Source organism: Alosa pseudoharengus, unplaced genomic scaffold, assembly GCF_046254945.1.
Source record: "Alosa pseudoharengus isolate Yale_2024_CS ecotype anadromous, Long Island Sound unplaced genomic scaffold, YU_APseudo_1.1 YU_APseudo_1.1_scf_5, whole genome shotgun sequence".
NCBI classification, from domain to species: domain Eukaryota; kingdom Metazoa; phylum Chordata; class Actinopteri; order Clupeiformes; family Clupeidae; genus Alosa; species Alosa pseudoharengus.
In genome coordinates, this window is record NW_027468837.1 from 9,090,473 (window position 1) to 9,114,333 (window position 23,861).

The following is a 23,861-nucleotide window of genomic DNA, read 5'->3' on the forward strand; positions in this document are numbered from 1 at the left end:
GTCTTGCTACAGCGGTGCTCGGGGTAGCAGTGAGGGATAAGGTGCCTTGCTCAAGGGCACTTCAGCCGTTCCTACTGGTCGGGGATCGAACTGGCAACCCTCCGGTTCCAAGCCCAAAGCCCCAACCAGTAGGCCACGACTGCCCACAAAAAGAATACACATAAAGTGGACAACGTTCGCTATTATACTTCCCGTCTTTTTCTTCTTCTCTAGACACAAGACTGTAGACATTATTGTAACTGCTAAGAGAATAACAAGTCTATTTTGTTTCATTTTTCCATGTGGACACTGGACAGCAGTTCCAATTAGCAGGACCAGGAGGCGATTTGAGGGCAGAGGAGTCTCCCAGTGTTAAGCTCTTTACTGGGACATGGGCAGGAGGAGGGAAGTGTGCCTGCAACCCCCAGCAGCATCCCGCAACAGCTGACTCCCAACTGGTGTCTCTTTCCACTCATACACAGTGTGTGTGTGTGTGTGTGTGTGTGTGTGTGTGTGTGTGCACCACATGCCCTATGTGTGTGTATGTTTGTGCATGTGTGTGTGTGTGCAGGTGTGCGTGTATGTGTTTAAGTGAAGGTGTGTGTGTGTGTGTCTTTAAGTGAATGTGTGTGTGTGTGTGTGTGTGTGTGTGTGTGTGTGTGTGTGTGTGTGTGTGTGTGTAAGGGCTCATCACCTCTTAATCTCCCCCCGTTTTCAGTTAACTAATCCAATAGCAAGCCACAGGGGTCAAACAGTGAGTTCGGGGCAAGCGATTGAATAATTGAACAGTGTGTGAACGAGTCAATCTCCACTCGTCCGCCTCTGTAGCGCCTCTGTGTTCTGATGTGCCCTGGCGCCTCCACGGGCTGCTTCCCCCCGATGGCTCTCCCAGTAATTGCATTAACTCTGTCTAGGGCCTTGTGTGACTCAGGATTGTCTGAGCTGACCCTGCTGATGACCTCCCCGATGACACACACACACACACACACACACACACACACCCACACACACACACATGGACGAATGTGTCTGTAATATCCACCCATCCCCTCCACCCACTCACCCACCCCATCACTGCCCCTCCCCGGTCTTAATCACTGAGTGCCCCCAGCATGTCCTCGGAGCTTCGCATGCCTCTAGCCTGATCCCTGGACGTGTGGCGCTACCGCTTGCTGCCCTTCCCCTTTTCCCACGGATGGCCTCTGCTGCTGCTGCTGCTGCTGGTGGTGCAGTGGTGTCCAGGTCCAAAGACATGGCTTTTGGGTTGTGCTGCCGTAATTGGATTCCACTGGGCCGCACTGCTGAAGGCCTTGGCGTGATCGAGAGGCTGGTTGATACGATTTGAACTCCCCCACTCCCCACCACACCCAAATCCCCCCCCCCCCCACACACACACACACACCACCCTGGAAGACAATACCTGTTTGTTACCTAATTGTGTTGGCTTTTAGCCCTCCATTGACATAAAGCTACTCAGACGGATTACCCCCACCCAATCACCACCCACCACCCACCACCAACCAGCAGCAGCACCACCGGCTTGATCGCTCGCCATCAGATTTAATTTGCTTGTCCCCCTATTGTTGAGCATTTAGCTGCAGCGCAACTCGGCCATCTGGCTAGTGTGGCTATAGGGCTGAGTCTGGTCTGGGCTGGTGGAGGCAGCGAGACACGTCTCCCTCAGCTTCACACACACATACACACACACACACACACACACACACACACACACACACACACACACGCACACAAAAACCCATTATAGGCCCCTTCGTGAGGGCCCCCAGGCCTCAGTGGCATTAAGCCTGCAGGCTACCTCTTAACCACCCCTCACCCTTGTTGCCCTCGGCTACAATCTCCTCAGTCAGACACACACCAAACCAAGCCAGCAGGACGCTAAAAGCTAAAAGCCGCTCGCCACCAGAAGGCCCTGCTGACCTCTGACCCCCAGGCGTTGTGGAGGAACTGATACGGGGAGACGGGGGCTGGCGGAATTTGGAAGCGTGACGGTGACTGGTCATCAGTCAGCGCTGGCAGGCGGTGATGATGGCCACGCTCCTTTCCCTCTCGCTCTGTTTTCTCTCCTTCACCCTCGATCTCGCTCTCTTGTTTTCTCTCCTTCACCCTCGCTCTCGCTCTCGGTCTGATTGATAGAGATGTAACTTGCCTCCACCACCACCACCACCACCACCGCACCACCCCCTGCACCAACTCTCACCCACCCACCTAGCTCGCTGTGGAAACTCATTTAGCATTTCTGAATGGGCGCGCGGATGTGCAGAAATGGATTAGAGTGACGGGGAAGGCGGGCGCGTCGTGACGGCTACACATGAGCCGCCTGCTGTTCCGTTTGATTGAGGATCCTCCCTGCCGCCACCACCAGCACCACCAGCACCACCCCCCCCCCCTCCCCCCCCATCTCACAATGCCCGTGTCCCGGCTTCTCCCAAAAGACGCCCACTACACTTCCTGCTCATCGGGGGACCTGGCTGGCTCCGTTCTCTTTGTTTTCATGCCTGTTAGCGTGCACTTCACTCTCCCGTCCCCAGCCGAAAGGGACGGGCCTTCAGACGGGCTTTCAGACCTCCCTCTGACCACAGTGCAGTCATGGAAAGGGCAGCCACTTTTTTCTTTCTGCTAAAGCAGAGCTATATACAGTATCTTTGCCTGCTTGCCATGCTTAGTGATTCTGAATGTACTACGTACTACTTCTACCACAAATCTAATGCCGAGGCATTGGAAGCTGTGTGCGTATGTCTATGTGTGTGTGCTAGTGTGTCTGTGTGTGTGTGTGTGTGTGTGTGTGTGTGCGCGCGTGCTCGTGCTGTAGTTTTATATGAAAGCCTATAATGAGATTAAGTCCATTCCCATCTTGTTGGGGGTGGATTAAGATACTGTGCGCAGTGAAGAGCCTCCACTGAAAGAGCGCAGATTCCACTGAAACTTACACACTGCAGATAATACTCAAACACTGATTCAGATTTAATCGCCATGAGACATAATTAAAGAATTGGTGGGATTATTAAGATTAAGAAGCAATTAAGGATCTCCTCTCTTAATGAAGTAGGGTTAACACTAAATCATTTTAGTGATTAAATTGATTTAGTCTGCTTTCTTGCACATGTTCAACATTACAAGTTAACATAAAGACTTGTTTTAAGATAAGCTGTTCAATGTTATTCAAAACAATGCACACAGGTAAACATTATAAAGATTCATGCCTTTTAAGCATTTATAAGTAGATACACTACATACTCAGGATGCACCAGGATTTCCAACAAAACTTAACAAAACATTTTAAAAATAAAAAACGATGTGTGTGTGTGTGTGTGTGTGTGTGTGCGTGTGTGTGTGTGTGTGTGTGTGTGTGTGTGTTTGCAATACACTCCTAACAGCCCTGTTTTCTTCTGATCTCAAGGTACAAGTTCCCCCTAACAAGTGGCTGTAAAACTGGAGGCAGTCGTCAGTGCACTGTCTAGCGCTAGCAAAAATCTCCTTCATTCATTATTAAAGCGTCTGCTGTCCTGGCAAAACAGAAACAAGTCTCCTTAATGAGATTAGGAAGTCAAAGCGATATTAAATAATAACCCTGTCTAATTGAAATTTGGCTCCGATACACACCACTACTGCATGCATGATGCCGGTGAGAGTGCAGCTCAATTACATCTCCATTAATATTTCAGAGGCTGCTAGCAGGTGGGGAGGACATGGGGCTTCGGGTGAAGTGGGATGGGGGGTGGGTGGTTGATGGGGTACGGGTGGGGGGTGGGTGGTTGATGGGGTACGGGTGGGGGGGATGTTGGTGGGGGAAGCCTGCAGAGAGGGAGGAGGTTGACTGGGGTGATGTGGAGGAATGGGACCGGAATGCCAGCGGATGCAGACTTTCTCTCTCTCTCTCTCTCTCTCTCTCTACTGTGAGCAGGCTCAGTAGGGTTCGTGACCTCTACGGGTCCCTAAGTGGGGGTGGGTGTGTGTGTGTGGGGGGGGGGGGGGATGACAAACGATCCGGCTGACCTGCCGTGATCCATAGCTGACCGCTGGCTCAGATCTACACATCTCAGACCCAGCGTTCATTACGGCTTTCTCTGCGCCCCGTCAAACTTACTGACATTCCTGCAATGCAACCTGTTACAGTGTTTGACAGTGTGATCGATTCATGGCAACTGGTCAATAAGCTATTTCAGAGAGTAAAGGAAGGGTTATGCACTACATTAACACCGGACAAATTTACATTCAAACTGGTTACATATTATATTCCCAAAAAATATATTTTAATGAATGAATACACAACTAAATAAATGTTTTTACAATTAGATTCTCTCAGGGTCAAGTAGCTCATTTTCAGACACCTGCTTTTTCTTAATCTATGCATGCAATCTGCTCAAATAAAGAGAAATGCTTTTGGAGAAGGCTCATTTTTTCTCCTTATAATGAGATGTCTACTATGCTGCTGTGCCATTCTACTTTGAAGGCTTTGTTCATCTTCTTGAAATATGGAAGCCTGCTGCGCGCATTATAGCACAGCAGGATCATAAACTGCCACAAACAAATAAGACTGCTGGCGATTGCAAGCCTTTCACTTCTTCCAGCGCAGTGCATTCCAATCATGGGAAACTTTTTCAGATATTTCTCTTAATTAGCCCTGCCGGGGGCTGAGGATCTGCAGACCATTTCAATTAAGCACAGGAGGATCCTTTCCCCTGAATAAAAGCCCTCAACAATCAGGAAGCACTTAGGGAACCAAACAAGGAACAAGGAACTCCAAAATCACACACATGCCATGCCAAGTCACAGACAGAGCCTGGGAGAGGGATCTGAAAAGATGTCTCAACATGTCATATTTAAACTGGCGACAAGAAAAAGAAAAAATATATGTGATTTTTCTCTGTCAGCAAGGTGTGGGACAACCCCCCCCCCACACACACACAAACACCCTCTCTACCGTTTTTTGCAGTAACTCTTCTCTCTCTCTTCTCTTTGAAGTCCTGAGTCTCGGAGGAGAGCAGTAATCATATTAGACTGTGATCCTCTCTCTCTCTGTAGCCAGGAGCAGTATGAAATCACATGGAGGACTGCGAGGACAGGGATATTATTGTTTTTTATTTCATGTCAACCGTTACAGCGTGTCCACTCACTGGACGTGACAGACGCTGGCACCATCTCGAGATGAAACTGTGCCGCGGCTGAAATGTGATGGATGACACTCATATCCCAGACCTTGCGTCGCGTGTCCATTGGTCAATCATCAATCGTCCACCATCGGGTTAACTTTGGATACCCTCAGGCGGCAGCCAGACAAGTTGACGAAATCAGACTTAACCGAAATAAAAAAAAAAGATTTCTAACTTCCCCTTACTACAGGAAGGCCTTTTGCACCGTTAATCTGTCTGAGCACCACCTCCTCCCGTTCCCATTTATGATGGGTGTCGTGTGTAATATGTAATATATTTTGAACTTCCTGCATTCTTGAAGAGCACATCTGGACAGGCTCGGCTCTGTTTGACAGTGGTGTCGGAAACAAGCCCCAGTTCTGTGCTTCCACCATCACTCTCTGATAACAAACCACTTTTTCATCAGGGGACTTCCTCTGGAAGCCTGACAGACATACAGCAGACGACCAAAATCCCAGATTGCGCAAGACATGAACTATGTCTAGATTAGAGACCAAAATATAAGGAATGTACGCAGGGTGGCAAAGACAACTGACAGAAAGCAGCTTCATATAGACTGGAACATAATAAATTAGATTTAAAAGCCTTTTAGGAAATCAAATAACACATAAACCCACTTTTGGCAGGCTTTATTCCAGCACAATTCATCACGCGATGCGAAAAGTCATTCCAAACTTTTTTCAGGGGCGATTTCAATGGCTAAGTGACTAGTGAAAAGGAGAGGAAAGAAAATCAAGTCCCATTCTTCATTTTAAACTCAATTCAGAATATTCAGTGTCTCTCTCTCTCTCCCTTTGGACTGATCTCCCTTCTACGAGACACAGCCCCTAAATCTCGCCTGAAACGCCTCCTGCACGTGCACACACACACACACACACACACACACACACACACACACACACACCACAACAACAATCTCAAGCCCCACCAGATCGGCTGTGTTGCGAACACCGCTAACTGTAAAGCAGCAGGCTGTTAAGTTGACAGGAGAAGAAAACACAGTTGCACTTACAGGACAGGCTCTCATTCTCCCTGCACTGGTCCCGAGAGAGGCGAGGGAGAGGAAAAAAAGTCCCAAATCCCAAAGGAGTGGAGGAGAAAGAGGAGGAGGTGAAAGAGAGAGAGAGAGAGAGAGAGAGGAAAACTGAGGGAATCCAGGGGACAGCTCTTAGACGCAGGCTCTCTTACAGTGTGTCCTCTCACATGTGTGTAGGACTGAGTAGGAGGCACGGTAGAGACATGTGTTGCCAAAGCTCCCTCTCTGTTCCTCTTCCTCTCTCTCTCTCTCTCTCTCCCTCTCTGTTCCTCTTCCTCTCTCTCTCTCTCTCTCTCTCTCTCTCTCTCTGTTGCTCTCCTCACACGCTTGGCAGAGAAGCTCATTAAGCCACTGACAATCACTCAGACAAAGCCAGATCTAAAGGCTATTCACTGGGTGCGTACAAAAGGCAGAGGAAGAGTGGGGGAATGTTGGACTGGCAGACCAACCCCCCCCCCCCCGCGCGCGTCACCAGCATCCTCTCTGTGCCACTGCCACACCACTTTTTGTGTGTTGTTTGTTGCCTTTAAATGCCAGAGCGCTCTGAATATCGTCGCTACTGTACAGCTACACAGTGCAGATGGAGCCGCTGAGAGAGTCTTAAGAAGGGTCACCGTGGCATGTGGGGTGGGGTTGGTGGGGGGAGGGGGGGTGGCTGAAGTCTTTGGTGGTGAACCACCGGTTTCAGTGAAATCCCCCCTCTGAGTGAGGTGGGGACAATCTGCTTAATTTCTCAAGTCCGGATAGCCTGTAAAACGGCGCTAAAAATAGGCAGTCCACTGCTGCTGCTTCTTATCCGGTTTTTAAAACGTTGGCGTTGATCCTTTTATCTGGGAATTGCAATGCGTGAGCTCAGGGGTCTTTTTGTTTCAATGAAAAGGGACAGTCTAATTACCGGTGAGCAAGCAGTCCGGCTGCTTAAGTGTGCCTGATTAACACCAGTTGGTGTGGGAGGACGCTGGTCCAAAGGGAGGCAGATGGCCTGGGGTACTGGTGTCCATCTTACACTTCGCTACACCAGCCAACAGAGCGTCCCAACGGCAGGCAGGGCCAGACACAACAACACCCCACCGCTCGCCACTACTAGCACCTGACACAACCTCATACACTCTCTGTTACACACACACACACAAGAACATGTACTCTCTCTCTTTCTCTCTCTCTCTCTCTCTCACACAAACACACACACAGGAACATACACATACTCAAATGCATAAGAATTACACACACACACACACACTCACACACACACACACACACACACTTACACAAACCACACAGACACACACAAGCATGCACATGAACACACCCACACACACCCACATTTAAACAGGCACACACACACAAACAGGGACACATTCTCACAAGCCGGCACACACATGTACACACGCGGGCATACACACACACACACACACACACACACACAGACACACTCCAAGGAAAACGACCGCACGACAACCCCCCCAAGCTCATCAAGCCCAGCCAAGCAGTTCTCTGTGGGTCCTGGGGGTGGGGGCGGCGGCGCTGTATGGCAGGCGGGTGGGGATGATGTATGATGTGGACTGGGGTCTGAGACTGGGGCTTTAACTGGGAGGAATGGTTGGGGGAAAATGGAAGCTGGGGGAGGGGAGCAGGTCCATGCCTGAATTATGCTGATGTGGGCTCCAACGCTGTAAAAAAAGGCGCTAGACCCAGGCAAAGGCACGGTGTGATAACAGAGCATCGTCCACGTACCACCACACATTTTCACCGTTAATGCAATCCCCTTTGTGCTGACCGAGGAGCTCTTGGATCAACCATCACCGTACTGTAGATTTCATATCAGTGGAGTTGAGGACTTTGTACATAATGGGGGCAAGAATTGCCATTAGTTGCAGTGAGTGTTATTGCTTTGGCCGGACAGAGCAGATTATGCACGTCATAAACATTGTAATTAGCTTTCCATCAAAACGAATCCATTAATGCGTGTGCGCAGTTTGGAGGTTGTTAATTTCTGCCTCTGTGACCCCGAACCGATTAAAAGTGCATGGGCCCTGCGCTGCGAGAGAGACCACTTTAACTGGGTCAGTCATTTACATGCAGCACTGCAGAGCCCACAGGTTAGCCGGAATGCGCTACGCTAGCCGAATGAGTGCAGGGATAAAACCGCGGTTTTGTATGGAGAACCCTGGAACGCTTTTAACGATCCAAGCAACTTGCCAGAGACTGGGCGGCTATAGAGCCCAAGTGGTTAGTACCCACACACACACACACACACACACACACACACACACACACACACACACACACACACACACACACACATTTCCCTCAAAGACCCGGAGCTCTCTGTCTCCTTCTCTCTGTTGCTTTGGAGTGGAAGCAGGATGGACCTGGCCATTATGGCTCGGACAAACAGAGGGAAGCCTTATGAACTTTACACAAACGCTTAGTGCCGCACACAGGAGCCCGGCTGCCCAGGGCGGTCGAGGGGCGATGGGAAGGCAGTGCGGCAATGTGCCAGCGGCCGAGAGCTTAGTGTTCACGCACTCAGGCCTAACAAACCTGGCATTGTCCCACTCGCTGCCCGGGAGGGGACAGGGGGGCACGGGGAGGGAGGGGGGGGGGGGGTGACAACAGCCCCCACTTTTCTAAATCCTCTGACTCATTCACACCTCCTTTTGCGCACTCAAAGCGCGGGGCGCAACCTTGAGCACTTCTTTTTCTCTGTTAAAAAAACAAACATTTAGCCACAATTCAAGTGGACTGTTGAAATGCATTGCTACAGGGCTTGAAGAGCAGTCGCTGCAAATAAAACAGCATAGAATCTGAAATGTTGTTACAAATTCCGGTCAACCTTACCCAATGAACATGTCGCACACAACATTCTTTTTCTTTTAACTGCTTCAACAAATATATATAAAAAATATATATATAATATGTGTGTGTGTGTACAGTGATATTTGTGTTTGTACATGTTTCATTTGATATGTCTGTACTTTGATGGACATGCACCAGATGAACTGTGTGGACACATGATTTGCCCCAAGTCGGTCCAGCAAATTAGACGTGCCAGTGTAACACACTCTGAAGAGAGCCGGCCAAGCTCTCGACTCCCTCCAGGCACCACGGGCCAAGACAAGTGACCAGGGAAAAGTGCACTGCCTGCAAAAAACAAAAAAACCCTACTCGCCATCTACACCCTCCTCCCCACCCCCATCCAACCCTCCACCCTCCACCTCACTCACTCAATGCCACGGTGTGAGGGGCAGGGAATAAGGCTGCACAGGTGGACTCCCGGAGAGGAAATAACCCTCCGGTAACCTTCAAACCAAACAACAACACAACACACTGGGTGAGGAGGTCACATGGGCCCAGCCGACTCCCAGTCCACTGACAGCGGTGATATATGCCCTGGCAATGGAGAGCTCCTCAAGGCCCGGTGATATTGCTTGAGAAGTAGAATTCAGAAATGTCTCCGGCTCAGGTGCCAAAGGTAACGCCTTGAAACATGAGCGTTCCCTGATGTGGTCGCCCCGGACATTCTCTGGAGTTGACTGCAAAGCACAAGCTATAAGCAAAGCAGGGCCTTCCACTTTAGGTTTAATTCATAACATATTTTAACTTGCACCTCGTTGAAGTTCAGTCGTTGGCTCAACGTTTGAAAACACAGCTAATGAGCAGAAAAATATAGCCAGTTGGGGATATTCGATATGTTATTAACACCTTCTGAAATTGCATCAGTTGGAGTAGCTGTGCTTGGGGGAAACCTATCACTCCTGCATAAAATTATTATATAGCTTATGGGCATTATTTATAGGTGTTTCATGGATGCATGAGTCTTCCCCTTGCAGCCAGCTGGAGGGAGCGTGTTGCCATGGTGACGGAGGTGAGTACCCTCGTCACGCTGCACTATGCGTGTTCGTCTTCCTCCTCCTTCTTATCCTCCTGTTGTGCCGTGTACGTGCCGATAGCAAGCGCCGTCACTCATTGGAGCGTGTTGTTTACATGACTAATAGAGCAGGTGGTTTTGGGTCAAGAGCTCAGACTTCCACCGCATTTCCTGTGTCTTGCCTCTTTTCTGAACCCTTGGGGAGACTCATAATGACCCGGATATCTGATGGGTCCTGTGTGTGAACTCTAACTGGGAACACGTTTCCAGAGGAGAAATAGCGGACACCTAATTGCCTGTGTTTATATGCATTTCTCTATTATCCTTGACATGTTAATGGCCTTGAAATTGCTTCCAGATCCTCATTTAAAAGGTGTGCTCAACACAGGGGACACGATTTACTACACGGTTTTGAAGCGTATACAGTATCACCAATTAAACCAAAGGATAACGTATTCAGCTGCATACACAGAGTGGTTCATAGCACTCTATCTTATACTGTATAACACACTAGCTTGAGTATTTCAAAATGATTTCTAGCATCTTTGCCCTCCGAATAAACTCGGAAGCCATAATGCAGAGAGAGAGAGAGAGAGAGAGAGAGAGAGAGATAGTGTGCTTCCTCTATGTAAGCTAAGCTAAGCCTTAATTCTTCAGGCCATAAGGTAAAGAGGGGCTACGGTTACAGCCCTCTGAGGGCTTCCAGCACTCCCCGTCAGGCACCGGTCGTGCCGTGCCTCCTCACAGATGGCGCTCTCCGTGATCATGGCAGCCATCATGCCATCCGTCTTCATGATTAGCGCCCCCCGCCGCCCCCCCCCCCGCCCCCAGCCTCTCACAAACAAACGTCTGTTGCACATACATCAGCAGGCCTGGATGCTATCGCTTAGGCGGATGAGAGTTAGCAGGGGGGACTGAAAACAGCCACGATGACACCAGCAGACTACTGCGAAATCTGTCTTGGATGCACATTTGGGTAAGTGTGAAAAAAGGGAACGAAAAAAAGCTGCAAGGCCAGACAATGATCACCCCCACAGCGGATGGGCCTTTTTCCAGCTCGTCTCATCTTGTCTGGGTAGTGTAACCCCCTTGACAAGTTCAGATGAAGGGTCCCCCTTGAAGCCCACTTTAATCATGTGACCCTCTCGGAATCAATAAGCTATTTCCCCCAGGGTCACTATCAACAAAGGAGTAGGGGGGTCCATCCTCGGGAGATATTTTGAGTGTGTACACAAGTGGATTGTGAGCACTGGACAAACAGGGGTTTCGCGAGACAAATTCATTAAAAAGGAGCCGAGCCGGCCCTTCAGTCAAACACGCTGGCATGGCAACTGCGCCTCGGCAAATCTCCGACGAACATACTCCAAACACACCGCAATCCGCACAGAACCCCAGAGGCCCAAGCACTTAGTGTTAAACCGGCCTTGTTGGAAAAAATGGGTCCACTCAATGGAAATTTAATAAGCAGATACCACAGGCAATGTGCCGGGGCAGACCATCCTCATTATTATCATCATCTTGGTCGTCGCACCAGAGGCTCCAGCCCACCTGTCAGACTGAAGAGGTCTATCATAAACCACTCCAGGCACTCGCCCAGGCAGCCCACAGCCTCCATCAGAGCTTTCAATCTGATTTCCTACAAGAAAGATTAATGTTTCTGGGAAGCTGACTGCCTCCCTCTCACTCACTCTCTCTCTTTCTCTTTCTCTCTCTCTCTCCTTCCCTTCCTGTTACTTATTCTCTATTTCAGCACTCTCTTTCTCTCTCCCTAAATGATAATAACAAACGGAGCGGCGCCTAATTTGGTTTAACCAAAGTCCCAAATGGAAAGGGAACGTCCGCTACCTTTTAAGGAGAACTTCAGTGAGGGGGCCTTCATGTCCAGTGGTGAGACAGAAGGTCAAGGCCCCCGAGATGAGGGGAAAGGAGCGCACTGTAATGCTCTCTTAATCTGCCGCTGGAAAATGGATCAGGAGCCGTTGCACATGAGTAACCGGTGCCTGATGAGGCCGAAGTCCCCCTCAAGGGCTACAGGCACAGAACTGAAGGAGCCTGGCATTGATATGCCGGTCACAGAAACCCAGCCTGACTCACACAACACTCCAAGGTACATCTCCCTCAAGGCTGACACTGGGGAAAACGTTCTCTGATGAGAGTGTTATTGTATTAAGCCAGAACTTCAAAGAATAAAATATTCTCTTATCAAATAATTGCAGGCAAGGTAAATATGATTTTTCTTTCTCTTGTTATTATTTCCCCAGAATCGACTTGTTTTGTTCAACTCATCATAATTAGAGAATTTTGTAACAAGGTGAGAATATAATCCAAACAAACTAGTGCAAAGAACAAAGGAAATTAATTTGTGAGATCTATTATAAATTCATTCTTTGATTGTACTTTGTTATGAATCACACCAGGTTGTTTTCGTACCCCTGGGCCCTTGGTAGTGGTGGGAAAGAGAATTTGCTATTGCTCACAAGACGTCAATGTTTTTATTCTCTTAAGCCAATTAACCAGTATCAGGTAGATAAAGCCCATAGGCAACATTTTATAAAGGGTTGTGGCAAACAGCATTACTATACAATTTTGCCCTCTGGCTCCGTTTGATTGACAGACTAAATCAATTGCCTCCAGTTATAGGATGCACACACGTGCACAGGTGTCCATGTGCTTCTTAAAAGCTAAATGGAAAAATGGCCAAAAATACCATTTTAAATGGCACACTCCGAGCTGACAGCACGCAATTTACAGTTCCCCTCCGTGGTGAAACACCTCACTGCCCAGGGGGTCTAATTGCGGAGACGCGATCAAATGAGATCTTTCTCACGGATGTTTATGTATTTTCTACGCCTCGTTCACCCGTGCGGTCGGACTGAGATATTCCATAGGAGCTGACAGGCGGTGTTCTAACACCTGCAGCACACATCTGGTGTGTCTTTGAAGCCCGGGGGGGCAAAAGTGGAGGCAATTTCCTCACCAGCTCTCAGAGGCCTGATCATACAACCACACCGTGTCCACCCATGCCCTTCTGGGTGTGTGTGTGTGTGTGGGGGGGGGGGGGGGGGGGGGGGTACACACACACACACTCTCTCTCTCTCTTTCTCTCCCTCTTTCTTTCTCTCTCACTCTTTTACGGCCCATCTGCCATTTCCTCTTATAAAATACAACCCCCTAAAAGTATTCAGTGAAATATGTTTTATTGAATGACACAGGTGACCTAGTCAGGATTGCTATATGTCTTGGCAGTGCTCCAGCAGTCTTTTGTCCTTACGCAGAGTTTTACCTGCACGGGGTCGGGCATTGTGCTCTCTGATTCAGCTCTCCGGTTCATGCGAGCTGTATGGAATGATCTTACAAGAACAATGAGAAGGGGGGGGGGGGTGCCTTTTTCTAGTGTCTGTGCATGAGAGTCTGCACCACTTGAAAGAATACTTATCGAGATGAAACAAGCGTCTGATTCAGTCGGAAACTCGATGCGCGCACACATACACACACGCACACACACAGTCCCGGAAAGTTATCGTTCGCAAAGGCAGGGCGAGGACAGACAGGGCCCTCTGAAAGGCCTCTGTGAAAAAAAGGGGGCTTTGTGAAGAGACGCCTTTGTCAGAGCCACATCAAAAGGCGTCGACTCGAAAGTGAATCGCTCGGCTTTGTGTTCCCAGCATATGGCTGGATGTTTGTTGTAGCACAAGACTAGTACTACTGTGTTTCACACTGTGACACTGTGATTTCAACCACAGTTCCAACATGCCAAGCTGCTTCATTAAGCAGAGCCGCTCACAGAAGGGGCGTTTAGCACTTCTCAGCCCGGAGAGCTTGTAAACTCACAACTCACGTCAGCCGAGAAACTTCTTTTTCCTGCGGTGCACAAAATGTACCTGCTTTTGGGGCCTTTGCTGGAGTCACAGTAAATTATTCACTAGTGTTGCCCAAAGAGAGCAGAGGAGGACGGAGGCGAAAAATCCTGAATTCCACATTTCCAGGGCTCGAGGTTGGCATCTAGTTAGCAGTCTGTTCCGATCCAACACAGAAGGCGGTGGGCTTACTGTTGACGCCTTCTGGTGCCAAAGCATTTCCTCTTTCAGCAGACCGCCATCCATTATTGACTGTGGAGGGAGTGGGGTAGCGGGGGACCCCCAGGAACCAAACACTCATTTACAGCTACTGGAACAACAGATGTGAGGATATTGATTTCTGAACAGCCCATGTTAATAAGATAATTCCTCATTGAGCTGTGCTCTCTGAGACCCCTCCCCCCCCCCCCCCAGTTTAAAGAGGCCCGCTGCACTCACATTAGTTATCGGCCCTGTCTGTAATGCATGAGTGTGAGTGAACAGGCTTAAGAGGGTGCTGAGTGACAAGCAAGGGTGAGAGAGTGGACATTTCCACCCCAACGGAATGCAAACCAGACTTTAGTTTGCCCTTACCTACAACCCCACCCCAAAAACCCCTCCTGAGTTGCGTTGACAGACCTGAGGAATGACCACCATATACACAACACCCCATAACATGCTGCTAAACTGATTATGCTCTTTCAATGATAGCAGTTGGGCCCAATTTGAAATGTGAGCTAAGTGGTCTGTAATCTCATCACGGGATGCATTTGCTTAATCATGAAATCAGAGCTAGCATGGATCGGTGTGGTTTGTGTGTCATTAGCCCTTGCCTTGCCATCTGCAGGACACACTCAACTCAACTGTAAATTAGCATGCAAAACGTTAGCTGCACTAATGTCCTAATTTATACATCAATCAATATCAGAGATGGAGACTGAGAGATATTACAACCAATCTAAAACTCGACTATGTTGTGATTACAATGTCTTTTCAACTTCATGATAAAAGTTGGTAGTTGAAAAAACATCTCAAAGAAAAAAAAAGTAAACTACCCTATGTTCACTACAAACTCTGCACATCTTAGCATTCTTGTTTGATTGACTAGCCTGTGGCACATTAACTCACATAAAGCTTTCAAAGGATCCAAAAAGAGTCCTTAAATAGAGCAGAACAACTGTAAGTCAGAACAAGCACTATCAGACAATGAGTAGGACTCTGGGAGGCCATACAGGTGGTGTGCCACAATATGGGCTGAGAGTAATGGCAATGCAGAGCTTGCTTGCCTGTGGTGAGACCCTCAAATATTGGCCTGGCTTCTGGGTGTGTTCATGGATGAAAGCTTTGAACAGCTGTTTCACCGAATGTTTAAAAATCCTCACACTCAACAACACACTCAGCCACACACACACACACACACACACACACACACACACAGAGATATATACATATACCATGGTAAAGATCAGTTAATTGAAAATCAGTGTTTTGTTCACATTCTCTAGTGCCTTTACACGAGAAAAAATAAAACATCACGTTTCAAAAAAAGAAAATAGGCTATGTCCCTGGACAGCATTCATAAAAATTCATTTATGCTAATGAGGCGAGCTTTGAACATTTCGATTCTTTGAATGTAAGAAATATTTTGGGGAAATTCCGAAATTCCCTTCGAAGGGATATACCTTGTGAACATACCACAGCAGATTCTCTCACATCTTAATGTGCTCCAATTTATCCTCTTGTCACTGAGGCACGGCAAGGCATCGTGCTGAGTGGCTGGCTATGGCGGATGCATCGGGGGACCACAATTGAATTCTCCCCCCCAGCACAGCTGGTGATGGCGGACCGAACCCTGTTGCTGTTGCTCCCTGGAGCTAGTGTAGTGTCGAGTGTTGCCGTCTACCGTCTATGCAAGCGTGTTTCCCTGTCAGACCAGAGATTGCCATCTCAACCACGGCTTGTCCACTTCTGTTGTCCACAACAATGAGCAACAAGCTAACACTACAGTATACACACACACACACACACACACACACACACACACACACACACACACACACACACACACACAACACACACACACACACACACACACCTGTGATACATACACATAGACAGACACAACACATACAGTACTCTAAGAGAGGGTTGGGAATTCCACACATGGCAAATCACAGCAAGCACAAGGCAGATAAAGCTTTAAGCGCTTTTTGCTTCCACCTCCCCAGGCTGGATGAGAAATGAAGGCAAGCAGTTTTCTCTCTTTCTCTCTCTCTCTCTCTCTGTCTCTCTCTTTCTCTCTCTCTGTCTCTCTCTCTCTCCAAGCCGTAATGAGCTTAACCTTACAAGCTACGATGCACTGTAGTGCATGCTATTGTTTTGAAACAGCAGGATAAATCCCCTGTGCATTCATACAAACACACATCGATCAAAGTTCCAGGCTGTCACCAAAGCAGCCCCCTTCACAACCCCGTGGACAGGGAAGAATACTGAAATGCTTCGAGAAGAACTAGATGGAAACAGGATGGAGAGAGAGAAAGAGGAGGAGGAAGAGGAGGAGGCTGAGGAGGAGGAGAGGAGAGTTCTTTGAGTACCGGTGAATTTGGGACACTCTTTCTGTGATCCTGAATTCCGAGCCCGCCCCCACCCCTCTCCAAAGCCAAAAGCAGTTACAGCCTGGCCTCTCTTCAGATAAGGAAGTAATTACTTTTACTTGGCCTGCCGCGACTGGACCCTCTTGCTCACTTATTAACTTGCATGGCATTACTCCTCTTGCGCACTGTGTCTGTGTGTGTGTGTGAGAGAGAGACAGAGAGAGAGCGAGAGCGAGAGAGAGAGACAGAGAGAACAACATACAGTACTAAGACAAAAGGGGGAAAACAGGGGAGAAACAGGAATCCGGCTCCATCCGCGGCGTTTCGCCGGGAGTCATAACAAAAGCACCTGTTTCGTTTACCCCCACTCCAGTCCCTGAGCCATGCAGATGGCCACAGAGCGCAGACAGGAGCCAAGGTTGTTATAGCGACAGAGACCAGAGATGCACCGCTACGGCACTGCCAAGCAGATAAAGCACCGGTTTGCAGGTCCCTGAAGAAAAGGATGCATTATCTCGCAAATGTCAATGTTATGAGCAGCAATCCCATTCTGCTAACCTACGTTTTTTTTTATGTCTCTCTAAAGCAGGACATGCATATATAAACATTCATCTCTATACCATTCAAGGCCCATTTATGAAAGCAAGGAGATTATCAATATACTCGCTGTGTTATTGAATAATTCATCGCTGTTGGATTAGAAATAATTAAGTCCCATAATGAGATGAGGAGATATCCTAATAAAACAATGGCTTAGGAGTTCTCCTGCCATGCAGCATGTCTGTGTGTATGTAGGTCTGCGTGTTCCTAAGTGTGTATGTATGCAGTCCGTGTATGTGCCTGCATACATAATGCTCTCTCCAGTCTTTGAGGGGCATGTCACCGCTCTCTCTCTCTCTCTCTTTCTTTTCCTCTCTTCCCTGCCGGCGAGGGGGGTCTTGTTTTTGGACTCTTGCGTGCTGAAACCGCACTGGTGCTTTCCGCAAGGCACGAAGCTGCCATCAGGCCACTCTGTGCAATGTCGTGACATGGGAACTCCAATAAAAAGTGTTAAGAGCCAGGGGCATTAGCATTTTGGAAGCAGCTGAATGCACATGTTTGTTCCTCTTCCTGTACCACCCTGAAAGACTCCATTAAATGCGGGTGGGGGGTTTAGGGGATCGCTCGGTTTCGGTCATATTAACATTGCGATTGAAAAAGGAGGCAAAGTTTGACAGTAAAAGTGAGTTTTCCTTGGAGATCCCGCTCCCTTTCTCCCCCTGTCGCTAATTGAGTGAGTTATGCACTCCTCCCTTTTCCATCAGTGAGAGCAGTTCCCTAGGAGATTGTTCTGGTTTCCGTGGAAATGGGGTCTTAAAAGTTATGGGGGCAAAATAACTTTTTTTTCTCCCAATCCCTCTCACTTTCTCTCTCCCCTCACAAATAAACTTGCAAATGCTCCACCTAGAGATGATTAGAATGCAAGCGGTGTGAGACTTTGAAGCACAGACGCCAGTGGGCCTCTCACTGCACACCATAGAAACTCTTGACTGAAAGGCGGACGAAAGTGGAAATAATTGGGCGATTTGTACTGAAAGCGCACCTTGGAGGGGGAACCATTCGATAAGGGGGGGAAACAATCTTCTGCTTTTGTCCTCTGTAAATAAACTCTACAAAACGACTTGTTTTTTTGCAGCCGATTGAATGGAAAATCCCAAATAAATAAAGCAGCGGTATTCATACATATTCACCTGCCAATACACATGCCTGACCATGGCTGAAATATCACAGTCCACAGAGCTGGCTTTGCTTGTGCGGATTAATTAGTAATGGACAATCCTGTTGGAATGGCTGCCATCGCACAACACAGGATGTGGGGTTAAACCTGCATTTCAGGATCAGAGGTTAACAGATGGGGAAAAAAAAGCGAGGATATCCAAAGCAGGGCTTTCTGCAGAGAGAGGACTTACAGCACGAATCCCCTCTCACTGCATCTGTTTGAACTTCAATCTGAAACGTATTATCTCTCATTTTCACACCATGCTCGAAAGAAGGAAAAAAAAGTGCAGTCTCACACAGATGTACTTAATGGATTTAATGCTAATGCATTTTTAGGGGGCGCTGAAGTGGATGGGGTGGAGGTTGTAATAAGCAGACTGCAATCTCTGGTTTGTGTCTGCTTGTCAGCGGCTCTCGTGACACCTGCCACTGCCAATGATCTCAGATGGGGAGCTCAAGCTGTGGCCGCAGTTGGACCACTGGGCAGTTAGGGCCATGCCCTCAACCCACTCCTCTCTAATACTCTCTCTCTCTCTCTCTCTCTGATCCTGGCTGGATTATCACGCATTTAACACATGCTTTTTTATTTCTCTAAAACATATATAATCTTTAGGATTCTAGAGAAATAAAGTAGACGGTCCGACACAGCAAATGGCTTTATCCATTATTGATTTGCTTCAGATGACACAAAAAGAGTGCTTGTCTTTCATGAGTGTCTCAGGCTCAGAACGAGAGAGGAAAGATGAAAAGGAGAACTGATCAAAACAAACATGAACCAGATTCGCTCTCATCTGAGAGCCCGTAAAAAGAGCCTTGATCCATTTAGCTCTGGACACGTTCCATTTAGTCATGTTGGCAGGGGTGCAGATCTGGCTCAAACCACCCCCACCCCCCTATAAGAAGATTAAAACGCGATCTAGCAGGGCTCCCAGTTTGACGGAGCGGACAGGCTAGGCAACTGGTGGACAGACGCGGGGGGAACCTCTGAATAGACATCTAAAATCTAAACCCTGCAGACTTGCCCACCCCAGCATTAAAACCCCTCAACACTGATGGTGTGATTCGAAATGTTGCCCCACTTTACCCCCCCCCCCCCCCGCTCATTTCTCTCTCTTTTCCTTCTTTATTTCTGTTTTGGCCCCAAAGCCCCACTCTGGTGCTTGTGCACTTGAATAATTGATAGTCGGGCAGAGTTGGAGAGAGAGTGAGACTGTATGGCAGGCCCCTACAGTGGAGAGATACACAAACTGTGCTGGACACAACGCTTGCTGCGGAGGTACAGATAAGAGGTAATGAGAAACTGCAGAGCTTGCTGCTCGCATGGAGACAGATGAACACTGCCTCCTGTCAACGTGTGCACGGTGCGTGCACTTATACACACACACACTCACACACACACACACACACACACACACACACAGAGAGAGAGAGACAGGCGCCCCACTCAAAAAGCGCTCAACAGAGCGGAACCAGCGGAATATACTTTAATTTTGTTTTTTAATGAGATAACACACTGTCACTCCATAGGGCAACACCATTAAGATCACAGCATCGGCTCCCTACAGAAAACACACACATACACACACACACATACACACACACACACACACACACACACACATACGTAGCCATCATGATGTGCATGGGTCAAACCCCACTGTGTCTCCTCAGAGATAAAACTATTGATCTGCATCAGGTAAGGCCAGTGCGGAGGGCCAGAGGCCCCATCATAATTAATGTCTGCCCACATGACAGCAAATAATGAGACAGACTCAGGCACACAGGTGATTCATGGTCAGCCAAAGGGAAGTCCCTGGCACACGATGGGATGCCAGAGCCACATGGAGAGGAATGGCTGTAGTTTATTTGATCACTTAGGGTCGTTTGTCTTAATCTTGCGCACACATTAGGTGACAACGCTCATGCCTCTACACAGAGCCAAAGGGGAAGCACTTAAGAAGTTCATAAATCTACTCTCTCTCTCATCTTCGAAGGAGTTATGTTTCTCAGGGCTCGCAGATATTGCAAAATGACTGATTAAAGATAGAAATTTGCCATCAAAGACTGAAAGGCGGAATGCCCAAATGGTAAGTACAGCACAGCTGTAGTTCCTTAGCATCCATAATGACAACACTTGCTTGCAATCACAACTATGATATTGTGAGCTAACAATAGAGTTTGGTTCCAAAACGCTATGTCCACCATTTTAAGGAATTTTCATAAATATTTTTTTCTATTGTGTTTTCCAAGTAATTTCAGTAGAACTGTAATTGGTATTGTTATCTGATACTGTATATCTTTACTCAATCAAAACAAGTCAACTACAATTTGATTGATATTACCTGAAATACACAATTAAATAGCATGACTTTTGAATGTTTTTAAAAACAGAGATATAGCATTTTGGAACCAAACTCTCCTCCTGCTGAAACACTATACTGGTACTTTAGTTTAGGTACTTTACTGTAGAGCCCTGTCAAGGAAGCAGAGATTTCAAACAAAACAAATAGACAGTGAAAGAATGATAAAATGGGCTGATGATGAGCCTTTCGGTGATGAGGTAGGAAAATGGAATGGCCTCCTTTCTTCCTGAGCAGTAAAGTGTTAAATGGAATGGGTATTGATTTGCCGACTGACCATTTGGAGGCGGGACTCGCGTTCTAGTCAAAGAGCGCAATGACCGCAGGCTCCCACCCAACCCCCTACCGCCCCCCCCCGCAAATCCCATGGTTGGCTCACAGGAGCAAAGAAAATCCATATTCTCCTCATGGATGCAGTGCAAAGTAGTGCACATCCGAAGCATGCTACAATGACCCGTACAGAGGAGTTCAGCTGAAATAAAGCTGATTAATGCGTGTTGCTTTAGAAACGCCATTGATTTTCAAAACAGATTTTTCAACGCACTTCTGATCAATGGCAGGTAATGGTTCGTCACTCTAATGAAATTAGTTCCCATCACATCAGTGCCTGGAACCATTAAAACATAATCAAATAATAAAAAATAAAACGAAAAACAAATATTTTTGCCTTCTTACTGGAGTCGATACAATAGATCCAAGAAGAAATCCTTAGAAGAAATAATTAGGAGTCTGGGGAGAGCTCATGAGCATTGCATTCTTCCACATCCCATCCCCCAATCAACCAACTAAAAAAAGAGCAACAAAGCTAACCAAACCCAAGCAGACCGAAGCAGCAGCAGCAGCAGCAGCAGCCCACTGCCACAGCCCCTCCTCCACAGTTCAATTCGTAATATTGCAAACAAGCTCATCTTCTCTGCACTGTAAATGAAGATAAATGAGGACTAAAGCTCCGATTAGATGCCTGGAGGGAGGAAGAGGCTGAGGAGAGGAGAAGACAGGAGAGGAGAGGACAGGAGAGATGAGAGGAGAGGAGAGGAGAGGACAGGTGAGAAGAGGACAGGAGAGAGGAGAGGAGAGGAGAGAGAAGAGGAGAGGAGAGGAGAGGAGAGGAGAGGAGAGGAGAGGAGAGAGGAGAGGAGAGGAGAGGAGAGGGAGAGGAGAGGAAAGGAGAGGAGAGGAGAGGAGAGGAGAGAGAAGAGGAGAGGAGAGGAGAGGAGAGAGAAGAGGAGAGGAGAGGAGAGAGGAGAGGAGAGGAGAGGAGAGGAGAGGGAGAGGAGAGGAGAGGACATTAGCTCATTGGAAGCTCAGGCTCAGCAGGGGGGTTGGTGTGGTTTGGTAGGATGCAAGGGGCTGTTCCTTACACAAGGAACTGAAAGACTTGAAGGTTGCTTGGTGTGCAGTGGAGATGTCCCATAGCCATTAACGGAGTGAGCCATTTTATTATTTATTTATTTTCCCTCTAGGACTATTCTCCGATGCGCCTGATGAAAAGTTGCCGAGGCGGCAGAAACATGCCATCACCATTCCAGTTACCAGTCCATCCGCCTGTGACGCACACACTCTAATGACTGCTATGGAGATGGTGTTCATGCAGCACACACACACACACACACACATACACACACACATACGCACTCACTCACACACACACACACACACACACACACACACACACACACACACACACCCACACACACACACAGACGCACACACACACACAAACCCACACACACCCCCACAACCAACCATAAACCCGTCCCCCCTCAGCCCAGCCTGGGCTGCTAGTACTAGCACCTCCACCTCATCCACCTCCTCCTCCATGCCGGCACCACGCCAGCACCACGCCTGGTTCACGCCTGGTTCACGCCTGGTTCACGCCTGTTTCACGGTGCACCGAGCAGCTGCTGTGTAGGAGTCGGCGCTGACCCAGTAGTTTCACCAGGGATGCAGCCACCTCCCCCCAGGCAGTGCGTGAAGCTCTCATCCATTTCTGCCTGATGGGCTGTGTGCTGTTTTCTTTTTCTTCTTTTTTATGTGGTGCGCACAAAACTGGAAGGGTTCAGCAGTGATGGCACAGATAAGGGCCAGATAAGGGATCACACCGCTGCACACATTTGTGTTTTCTGCTTCAAAGGTGCGAATGTTTTGCACGCTGCAACACATCTGAGGTAAATATAGATGAACAGTGTTTGGGGAAAGAGGAGCTCCACTTGGGTGAGCATGAGAGCTGTGGCGCCCGGATACTTAAACCCATGAGACAACACACATCCACCCACACACACACCCACCCACACACACACACACACACACTCACACACACACACACACACACACACACACACACACACAGACATGGACACAATCGCACACACACACACACACACACACACAAACGGCGCACCAAACGCCTTTGTACCTCTTCCCCCCACCTCTCTCCGCCTGTGCTCCATTGAAAGTGACAGCAAGGCAAGCCTCCATAAATCAGTCATTGATTCTCCATCCACCCCCACCTCTTACTCAACACGGTGCAGATCGAGAGCGCAAGCTGTTGAGAAGCGCTCAGTGGGGAAATGTAGGCTTGCTACATGCCTGCACAGCACTGAGGAGAGAACAGATCCTCCTCCATCCCCTTCCCCCCCTTCTCTAGTCTCAGAACTGCTGGTGCAGGGGCTGGAGAGGAAAAAAAGACCCCTTTAGCATGCAGCGCTAGCGCTAGGCTAGCAAACGCCTCCTCACGCTGCGCCATCATCTCCACATCAGAGAGTCGAGACAGGTAGACCGACGTGACTTCACTGCCAACGCTCGCCGACGCTCTCTGTTGGGATCTCATGAACGACGGCATCCCCCCAAATCTGCCAAATCGTATCTATTATTTACCAAGCAGCCAGGAGAGTGAGGCGCAACAAAAAGGAAAATCTGTTGTTTCTGTTTTCAAGTCCTTTTAAATTGTTTTGCAAAATGCACAACACACACTGGGCATGAACAATGTGATGATGACACTCTATCAGCAAGGACAAAAGATGTGTAAACATTTACTCAAGAGGGGCATTAATTCGGCAGTATGATTTGACAAGTGTAAACCAACAGAAGTGAATGGAAGCAGCTAAAAGCCTAAAAATAAATATTTGAATGCTAATTGACGTAACCATGTGGTGGCCACTATGATGGGGTATGCACTTGTTTATGTCTTGGTTTGGAATATTATGGGGGTTGAGGGGCAGTGCCAAGGCAGTGTATATTTCTTCCAAAGGGGGCT

The 23,861-nt window shown here is 48.2% G+C and overlaps 1 protein-coding gene across 2 annotated transcripts in view; it reads right to left on the minus strand.

The window, feature by feature from the left end:
• Positions 1-23,861, minus strand: part of chl1b (cell adhesion molecule L1-like b) — a 65,378-nt gene that overhangs the window by 29,220 nt on the left and 12,297 nt on the right. The window contains exon 1 of one of the 2 annotated variants that reach the window (XM_076269333.1): positions 6,163-6,334. The exons of the other annotated variant lie outside the window; for it this stretch is intronic. The gene's annotated coding sequence lies outside the window, so the exon portion shown is untranslated. Of the gene's footprint in view, positions 1-6,162; positions 6,335-23,861 lie in introns of those variants that run through there. 2 annotated transcript variants of the gene reach the window in all.